Raw genomic sequence first — 8671 nt, forward strand, 5'->3', positions numbered from 1 at the left:
ATAGGAACGGTGGTAATATACATAACATGGGACACATCCGCAATGGCCTCGTGTGACTTCGCCTGTGTAAACATCAGATAAATAATAGATTGCAACTGTAATCTCATGCGAGTTTTTTCACAGCGTTGAAGCCGTATAAAGATGGTTAGCCATCTGGAAAAATAGGCCAGATTTGTAAAAACATGCAGCAAGGTAACTGAACCATTTATAGGAGAACAGTAAGGAAACCGAACAATATATTCAGGGACGAACACGATGTACTGGTATTTTTGAAATATAAGCTAGCTCCCATGGCACCTTCGACAAATATGATACATGTTATATGCATGTATACGTAACAAATATGGAAGAACTATTTTGTTAATTCTCATCCATAAACTCACAAAATTCCACTTTGACAAAATAGCTGATTGAAAAGGCGTAGAGCCTTTTCTTAAATATATTGATAAAAGCTCTAATAAACAAGGAAGAGGGAGAAAGCAAAAGCACATATTGGAGACCAGTGAAGAAAGTAATGTTTCCCTGACTTGATGTGCCACGCCATTCAACGGCTGGCGCTCTTCATGCACAGGTGCAAGTGTTCACCATGTGGTGGTCCTTGCTCCGTCTAGAGTTTTATTGCTCTTTCAAGGTAGCTCCGCACAAATTACATGAAATTATGTTGCCAAAAGAACTCTTTTTTGGTACATTGCACATCTATCAGAGCATCTTCTCATAAGTCATCTGAGTTATCTCTTCCAAAAGTTAAAGAGCTATATGAATTAATCTGCCAGCAATATAAAATTATTAACCTAAGATCAAGCAGGGCCACATTTGTCTGGAAAAATAAAAAGTTATTAATTAATGCACAAAAAATAAGGCCAGACAATTTAATAGAATTTATTTACATTCAGGAATAAATTAGAAGGGCCGACCTACCGGAGTATTAGTGCAAAGAGCCAGAGCATGTTTTTACTAAATACAGTAATGTAATAGGACCACTGAAATATTTGAGCAATACATGCACATTGGTTAGTCTTGTATCTGACATGCATACCAACAAAAATCCCAGCTTTCCCACACAGTTAGCAAATATGATTCTGTAGTTTCCACCTGAACACTGGAGATAGCAAGCACAACTCTCAGTCTGTCACACAACAATGAGTGAAATCCCTCAATAGAGAAAAAAAGATTTTACTATATTTACAATTGTTTATGTCCGGTACCTCATAACATCTCATTCCTAGTTAATAATTAATGCATAAAAGACTAAGGCCAGGCAGTTTAATAGTATAGCTTATTTACATTCATGGCATAAATTAGAGGGGTCGACCTACTGGAGTATTCATGCAAAGTTGTACGATCAGTGCCAGAGCATGTTTTATACTAAGTACAGTAATGTAATAGGCCCAGTGAAATATTTGAGCAATACATGCACATTGGTTAGTGTTGTATCTGACCTGCATACCAACAAAAATCCCAGCTTCTCCCCAAAGTTACCAAATATGATTATGTAGTTTCCACCTAAACACTGGAGACAGCAAGCACAACCGCTAGCCTGTCACACACCAAAGAGTGAAATCCCACAATAGAATTATAAGATTTTACTATATTTACAATAGTTTATGTCCGGTGCAAGTACCAGGACAGACATTATGCCTTGAAAAGGGAAATGTTACTAAAGCCATTCAATATTGCTATCTGCAATACATAGTGGATAATTGGATATATAAGCATAAGGCATGTCATATTTCACATGTATAAAAAAGTAGCCAATAATATACAAGAAATAATTGAAATCCACTTCACTTGCAATGGGTTTTCAAAATAAAAATGAAATCCAACGATGTATACTTTCATATCTGATGCACAAAATAAAGAAAGTAGCACAAACACATAACTCTGTAGTGTGCAATGCATTACAAATGATAGATATCACCCTTTCTTGTGGAGAAGACCCAGGTCATATATTAAAGAACACCAGTGGTATAAGCACCCTAGAGAAAACACAAATCACAATCGGGTCCTTGGGGCTTCGACCCACCACAAACTCAGATACAACAAACTCAGATGCGGGCTCAAGGCGCGCTCCCGCTCCAACATGGAGCCGACGTGACCTTGTAGAGTGCGGACGGATGCTTCGCGACCAGGAAGTCGTTAACCTCTGTCCAGTAGGACCATCACACCGGAGGTGCAACATGACAAAGAAGCACCAAGGATGAGGCATGGGGAGATCAGGCGCCGCTCTACATTTTGCCAGCATGATCTTGTAGAGTGCAGACAGGTTCTTTGCGGCCAGGAAGTCATCAACCTCGGTCCAGTAGGACCAGCACACCGGAGATGCAACATGATGAAGAACCACCAAGGACGAGACATGGGGAGATCTGGCGCCGCTCCAACTCCTGAACATGACTCCTAGGCTCCATGATGAGGGATGAAGCACGCCCAGCCGCCATGGGGACGAAGCCAGGAGACGAAATCTCCACACACCCTATACACACACCAAAGCAGAGAACAGGGGCTCCCCGACCCTCTCGCTGCTGGAGCGATCGACAGAGGGGAGGGGAACCCAGAGTCTCACCTATGAGCTAATCCCAAACATAAATATCTGACTGTTATATCAAAACCTTTGCTAACCAAAAGTGAACACGAGAAGTTGCTGACACTTGCCAATCATGTATAAACATCGAAGATGAGTAGAGTTAACAACAAATCCCATGTTGGGGAAGACAAGCTGTCCTCAGGTAATAGTAACTATTTGGATTTATACCGTGTTGTTGAAACGGAACAACGAAAATTCCCGGTCTTTAGGCAAGTAACAGTGACTATATAGACCGAGGGAAAAGTGTAGTGCTGAAATACATACAACATATACCACTGTAATGTTGGCTATGAAGTGAGTGAAAAAACAAAACTGAAAATCAAGCTCCGTTACTTCAGATATTTAATACAAACAAAGGTGAAATCTAACAGTATAAAATTTCAACAAGAGTAATGGGATACTGTAAGGCATGTTTAGATTAACCTGCTTACCTGCATATGAATTTACATATTCCATAGAAACGAAAGAATTAGTTACTTGTTGCCATTAAGAATATCTTCTGCTCAAATTTGTCGCCATTAAGAACATGTTTAGATTACTTCGACGGGAGTAATGAGATGCTGTAAGGTATGTTTAGATTAATCTTGCTTGATATACTGGATAGCCATGGTGCAGTTGTGCAATTTCTTTTAATGTGTATGTGATGGAGCAATCACTTTCTGAAATAAAACGGGATGTCATTGTAATGGCACTAAGTATCTAGGTAATGTTGGGCAAATAAATGCATGCCAAAATAATCGACACATCAGTCTACATAGAATTATGCCATCATGGAGACCTTCAAATAAATTTACTATAGTGAAACCAAATATTAATAGAAAGATTAATTAAATAAATTACGAAATATTAAAAGGAAATTTATAGCAAAACGAAAATGTCAAAGTTCAGCACTATGTTGCATAGTTATTGTTCTTTGGAGATCACAGTAACGCTGGCTATCACCATACTTGTTGATAATTCATTTTTTAGCCCATGGATGATAGAAAGGAACGGTAGGTCAACAGCTAAATCATCTAAATAAAGGACTGACATAACATGAAAGCTCTAGTCAGGTTAACAAAATCACAACCTTTTCTGTAGAATTGGTAGCAATTATGAGCTAAGAACTTTCATGGTTTGAACCAGTACCTCTTCCTCCCGCCCGAGCACATTACCTCATAACCTCGTCCTCTTTATCATTTTTGCATGATATTTGACAAGCACACAAAGGACTCAGACATTTATATGTCTAATTTTTTAAAAATACTTGACATTTGGAAAGTAAGTATTCCACCTGGGTGCATCTATGAACCTTGCTAGTTTTCTTCACAAACCCCTGCCCGACCAAAATTACATTACCACTGGATCTGGTAAGAAGAAAACAAGTTTAGTAAATGCAATGCAGTGTGCATCAACATAATAACTCATTAATGTATATAGCTCTATGATCTCCAACAAGGAATGTGGGCATTCAATTGTCAAGGTTGCATTTCTTTCAGTTCTTTCGAGAGACCAATAGGAACATTGCCCTTCAATGGGGAACAAAATAGAGTACGTTCTACAGCTATTCACAAGCCCATTTAGTTGTAGTAGCGACCCAATGGGGAACTTTTTTATTATTAGACACTTGCGCACGCAGTTAATAGTCAAAAAGAAATGATGAAACAAATGCATTGGTGAATTACCTGAAGCATAGAATTATTTCGACTACCTCGTCGGAGATGAGTCGGGCGATGGGGGAATCGACCCCACCAAGACGGGCGGGGTCGTTGAAGCAAGCGAGGGCGAGGGAATCAATTTCCTACTTTGTGTTGTTCTCCCTCCAGACTCCACTTGCTAACACCACCAATGGAGTAGTGCTTTCATCGTCTTTGACTCGTCGTGGTATGTAGTCACGGAAGATTCTTTTATTGTTTTCTCATAAGTAATGTCTGCTCTTTTGCTCATGGCAGCAGTCTTGATTAGTTTGCACCTGCAGCATTTCATCAGACGTAAATATAAGGGTATGCCCGAACATTGCTTGTCAGATTATCCATTCCTTTCCTCTCATCCGAGATGCATCAAGAAAGTGAGCCAAAACTGGGAACTAAAGGTGCATATAGTGAATTAGTAATGCACATAGACAGACATATAAAATGTGGCAAACTAACCAGGAGGAACTCTTTGCCTCTTAGAAATGAAATAACAACTTGGTTCAGGTAGAAAATGAAATACTCCCTCTGTCCCAAAATAAGTGTCACGGATTTAGTACAATTTTAGTGCAAAGGTGTACTAAGTTAACGGCACTTATTTTCGAACAAAGGTAGTAGTAAGTTACCTGAGATAATTTTACGTATGATTTAATGATTAAATGACCTGACAAAAGGGCTCCCTCTGTATTAATCATTCTGCAGAAAAAACAAAATTATGAGTTCCTTCCTCTGAAGCACCTAACTGCAGTTTTGTAGTAAATGTCTGAAAAGTAAAATCATGCTAAAATACATGATATATGTCAGCAAATACAAACTTTTTTTTCATGCATATGTTTAGTAGAACTAAATCAACATATATAAATGACAGGCATTACATCCATCAGAGTCCAAGGCTCTTTTTGGTGTCTTCAAATGCTGTACCCACTACTACCGGTTGGCTGGAACGATTGCTGATTTTTAATGACTCCCTCCATCTTAATCTTTCAGTATAACTACAATTGATTAAGAGCTCCTAGCTGTGAAGAACCTAACTGCAGTTTTTTTAATAAATGTCTGAAAAGTAAAATCATACTAAAATGGATGATATATGTTGCAAATATGAAGTATAAAAAGAAAGTTAATAATATACCATACAGTAATATGAGTAAACTCTGCAGACTTGAACATGCAGGCTTTAGCATCAGGGATTATAGCTTTGGCAGTGAGTTTCTCCTTCCAGCACACAGACATTGCCTTGTATCTCTTTGTACAGACCTCAACATGCGAATCTTGTGAACTTATTTCCATTACCTTGGGATGGTGAAATCTTTATGATACAAAGCTGATGCATGTATTAGTTAACCTGCAGAGAATTCCATATTTTGATCTATATAAGTAAGAAAGCGTACAAATGAGGAATAGCTTTATTTAGGGCTTCTCATATAGGCCATTGAGTAAATTGCATGAAAAAGAGTCTTATGTATTAAAATAGAAATACACAATTCATAAAATATTCAGGAACAAACAAAATATAGGAAACAAATAGAAACATGTAGTTGGTAAAGGAATCACACAAATAAATTATGATATATGATAGAAATTGCCAATGGCCTTAGTTACTGCTATCCAATATTCTGATTTCTGCAGTTAACTACTAACCCATGACCTGTAATCCAATATTACTACTCCGGATTAGTAGTAAACTGATGTTCAGTATCAACCTCCCGATCCATAGCAACCATCTATAGGTCGCATCCTCCTCATTCCCATCTTGTTCATCGTCCCTGTTACAAAGAAACATCATCTCGACGTAAAATCATAGTGCTTGAAACTAATTCGTATCTCTAGCAGTACATTACATCCGATGTACTAACTGAAAAAAATATAATCAATTTCTAGCAGCACATTACATCAATGTTAGGAAAAATGTGTAGTTGGCTATGTCGCATGTCCGTTGCTGGAAAAGGGCCAGAAGAATACTTTGGTCCCGAGAAATGGGGTTCAGTGCACACAACCCTCGTAAAATAACCTGGGTGAAAGGATATTAGAGTATCAGGTACCCACAGCGACACACATCCTAATTAAAACATTGGATAACCTGATAAAAGTGTTTCTCCGTGTACCAGAAGCACGGGTGCATGAGATGGACTAACTATGAGATGCAAAACTCTGTGTATTTGTAGGCATCTTTTGATTTTCTCAAGCATCAAGAAGAAAATGGGGAATACGCGAGATACACTTCAAGTTTTATGTGTGGAAAATACCTGAGAGCACAACCAAAGCACGCCCCTCAATTTTTTCGCTCAGATATTACTCTGCTCAACTCCTTCACCGGGTCCAGTGAAACATCAACCTAAAACAGCAATTACAACCAGTAAACCAAATGCTTGATACTTTTATTATTCGGAAAACAAACAAAAGTTAGGTGGAGGGTTAAGACTACATCGCATGTTTGAGTTGTACCGAAGGCCAAGGGTGGAAACAGTTTGACAGAGCACATAGTTAGAACCAAGAGGGTGGAAGAAATTAGTAGTTAGTACCTTGGGGAGATTAGGCATTGGTCCATTGACGAACTGCAAAACACAGTATCACATATTGGGCAAGTCTGAAACCACATTAGCATGGCAAATCAGAGCGGAAAACACGATTTTGGATGAGGATGGTTTGTACCTGCACATGTGCAAAGGGACCCGTGAGATCAGGCTGCGCGCGGTCCAGCAGCGTGTCCTCCTCGTCCTCGGCCGCCTCCGTCTCCTCCTCCTTCTCCTCGTCCACAGGCTCGGCGGCGGTGACGGGGTCGGCCACCGCTGCTCGGGCTCCATCAGCGCGGCTCAAGCGGCGAGGCAGCGAGGCATGGCGGGATAGGGTTAGGGTTGCGTGCGGGAGCGGCGCTTGGGGGCGGAGTCGCGGCAAAGGGTCGTGAGGCAGGAGGTGGCGGCGGCGTCCGTGGCAGGAGGTGCTGCTCCACCGACGTGGAGGCTCTACGGCGGCTCCCCCGGCCGGATCTGGCACTCTCTCCGTCAGATCGGATTGGGGAGGGAAGCTCCGCAGGGATCGGCGGCAGATCGATGGGAGGGCGGCGGAGAACGATCTGTGGGCACGAGGGATAGATCGTAAGGTTTTTTTTGCACAGTTTTTTTTCACGGGTTGCGAGTTAACGGAAGTGAGAGGATGACGAAAAAACCTGGAAGTGGAAGGATGACGAAAATAAACCAGCGAAAATAAACTGCGCGGACTATTCATCAACTGCTTCATTAGAAGTAGAGACTATAGGAACCAACCCTAGTTCTAACTCTAATCCAATTACACATCAGACTATTGTAGGCGTAGCTCCTTGTAAATGCCTGAATCTAAATGCTTCAAATATTTACGCATCTCAACACACTGAATATTGGACACTTTCAGGTCGGTTGCAATGAGAATGGCTTGTTGTGCAATATGGTTCTGAACCTGGGGGCAATCTATGCCTGCAATTTGATCACCTTGCAGCGTGGTCGGGAGCGCATGCCTGTAAGGCACAAACATGGGATAAATATAACTATTTGAAGTGCATTACAGTTATTAGAAATTAAAAACAGAGACTATCCACCTAAATACTGTCAGTAAACTTGCAGCATTGAACAATTGGAAACGCTAGTTCAAAAGAAATTGGAGCCCACCCTACAGATAATACGATAGCTTGAGGATATAATTCCTCACCCATGAGGTTTGACATGGTCAAACATACAAGCCTCCCCTGAAGGTACTGTCCAATTTGCAGTTCTATTATCCAGAATTTTATCTACACGCTACTTATCGTTTTTCCCTGATTCTAGACCATAGCAATGAGCTGTACTTATGTATTGGAGCACAGAACAACAGTAACCAACAATTGCTGTTGAGAACCTAATGATCTATTTTAATCCAAATTGTGATCATAGAAAAGAAAAAATATACTACTATATGTACTAAATGTGTAGAGATTCATGTTGTCATTCAACATGTAGCCATAGTCAAGTATCTGCTCGCCGCCTTCCTCACAGTAAACAACTCCTTAAGCTCTCTTCGATTAATCGTTCGCCCATCAGTTAATTGTCACAACTGATTATATAATTATTAAGACTAGCACATATGCCCGTGCATTGCAACGGGAGAGATATTTTTGCGAGAAGTGTCGGGAGAAATAATTGATGTGTCCATCAAAACGTTTTCCACAACAGTGGCGCGACAGAGCGGAGAGTTGTGGTGTTCTCGTGGGTCATGTTTGGTCCGCGAGATGTTTATAGTAGTGGGGTTGGTCCGAGTGACGACCACTATCCAACTCGTGCCTTTTTTCCCTTCAAGGTCGAGGTTGTGGTGACCTCCTGTTTTTTTAAAACATATGAGTTTTTTTTTGAAAAAAGCATTAATTTCTGGAAAAGGCAAAAAAAACTTGAAATAGGAAGATTTTTTTAATTCACAA

General features: G+C 40.2%; 1 long non-coding RNA gene across 20 annotated transcripts; it reads right to left on the minus strand.

Annotated features, from left to right (window-relative positions):
• Window positions 1-279: 279 nt before the first annotated feature.
• LOC119304194 lies at window positions 280-7349 on the minus strand. 20 transcript variants are annotated; one of them, XR_005148148.1, is made up of 13 exons: window positions 6901-7349; window positions 6771-6803; window positions 6495-6583; window positions 6141-6259; window positions 5890-6014; window positions 5381-5593; window positions 4878-4947; window positions 4246-4779; window positions 3855-3927; window positions 3710-3751; window positions 1440-3240; window positions 919-1099; window positions 280-817 (listed from the first exon to the last, which is right to left on the minus strand). It is a non-coding gene; the product is annotated as an uncharacterized LOC119304194 (long non-coding RNA). The 20 variants fall into 20 exon arrangements; XR_005148145.1 differs by having other exon boundaries at window positions 3710-3927; XR_005148132.1 differs by having other exon boundaries at window positions 281-817; window positions 1440-3927; window positions 4246-4532; window positions 4711-4779.
• Window positions 7350-8671: the final 1322 nt, after the last annotated feature.

The sequence above is a fragment of the Triticum dicoccoides genome, chromosome 5A (genome assembly GCF_002162155.2).
Source record: "Triticum dicoccoides isolate Atlit2015 ecotype Zavitan chromosome 5A, WEW_v2.0, whole genome shotgun sequence".
NCBI lineage: Eukaryota > Viridiplantae > Streptophyta > Magnoliopsida > Poales > Poaceae > Triticum > Triticum dicoccoides.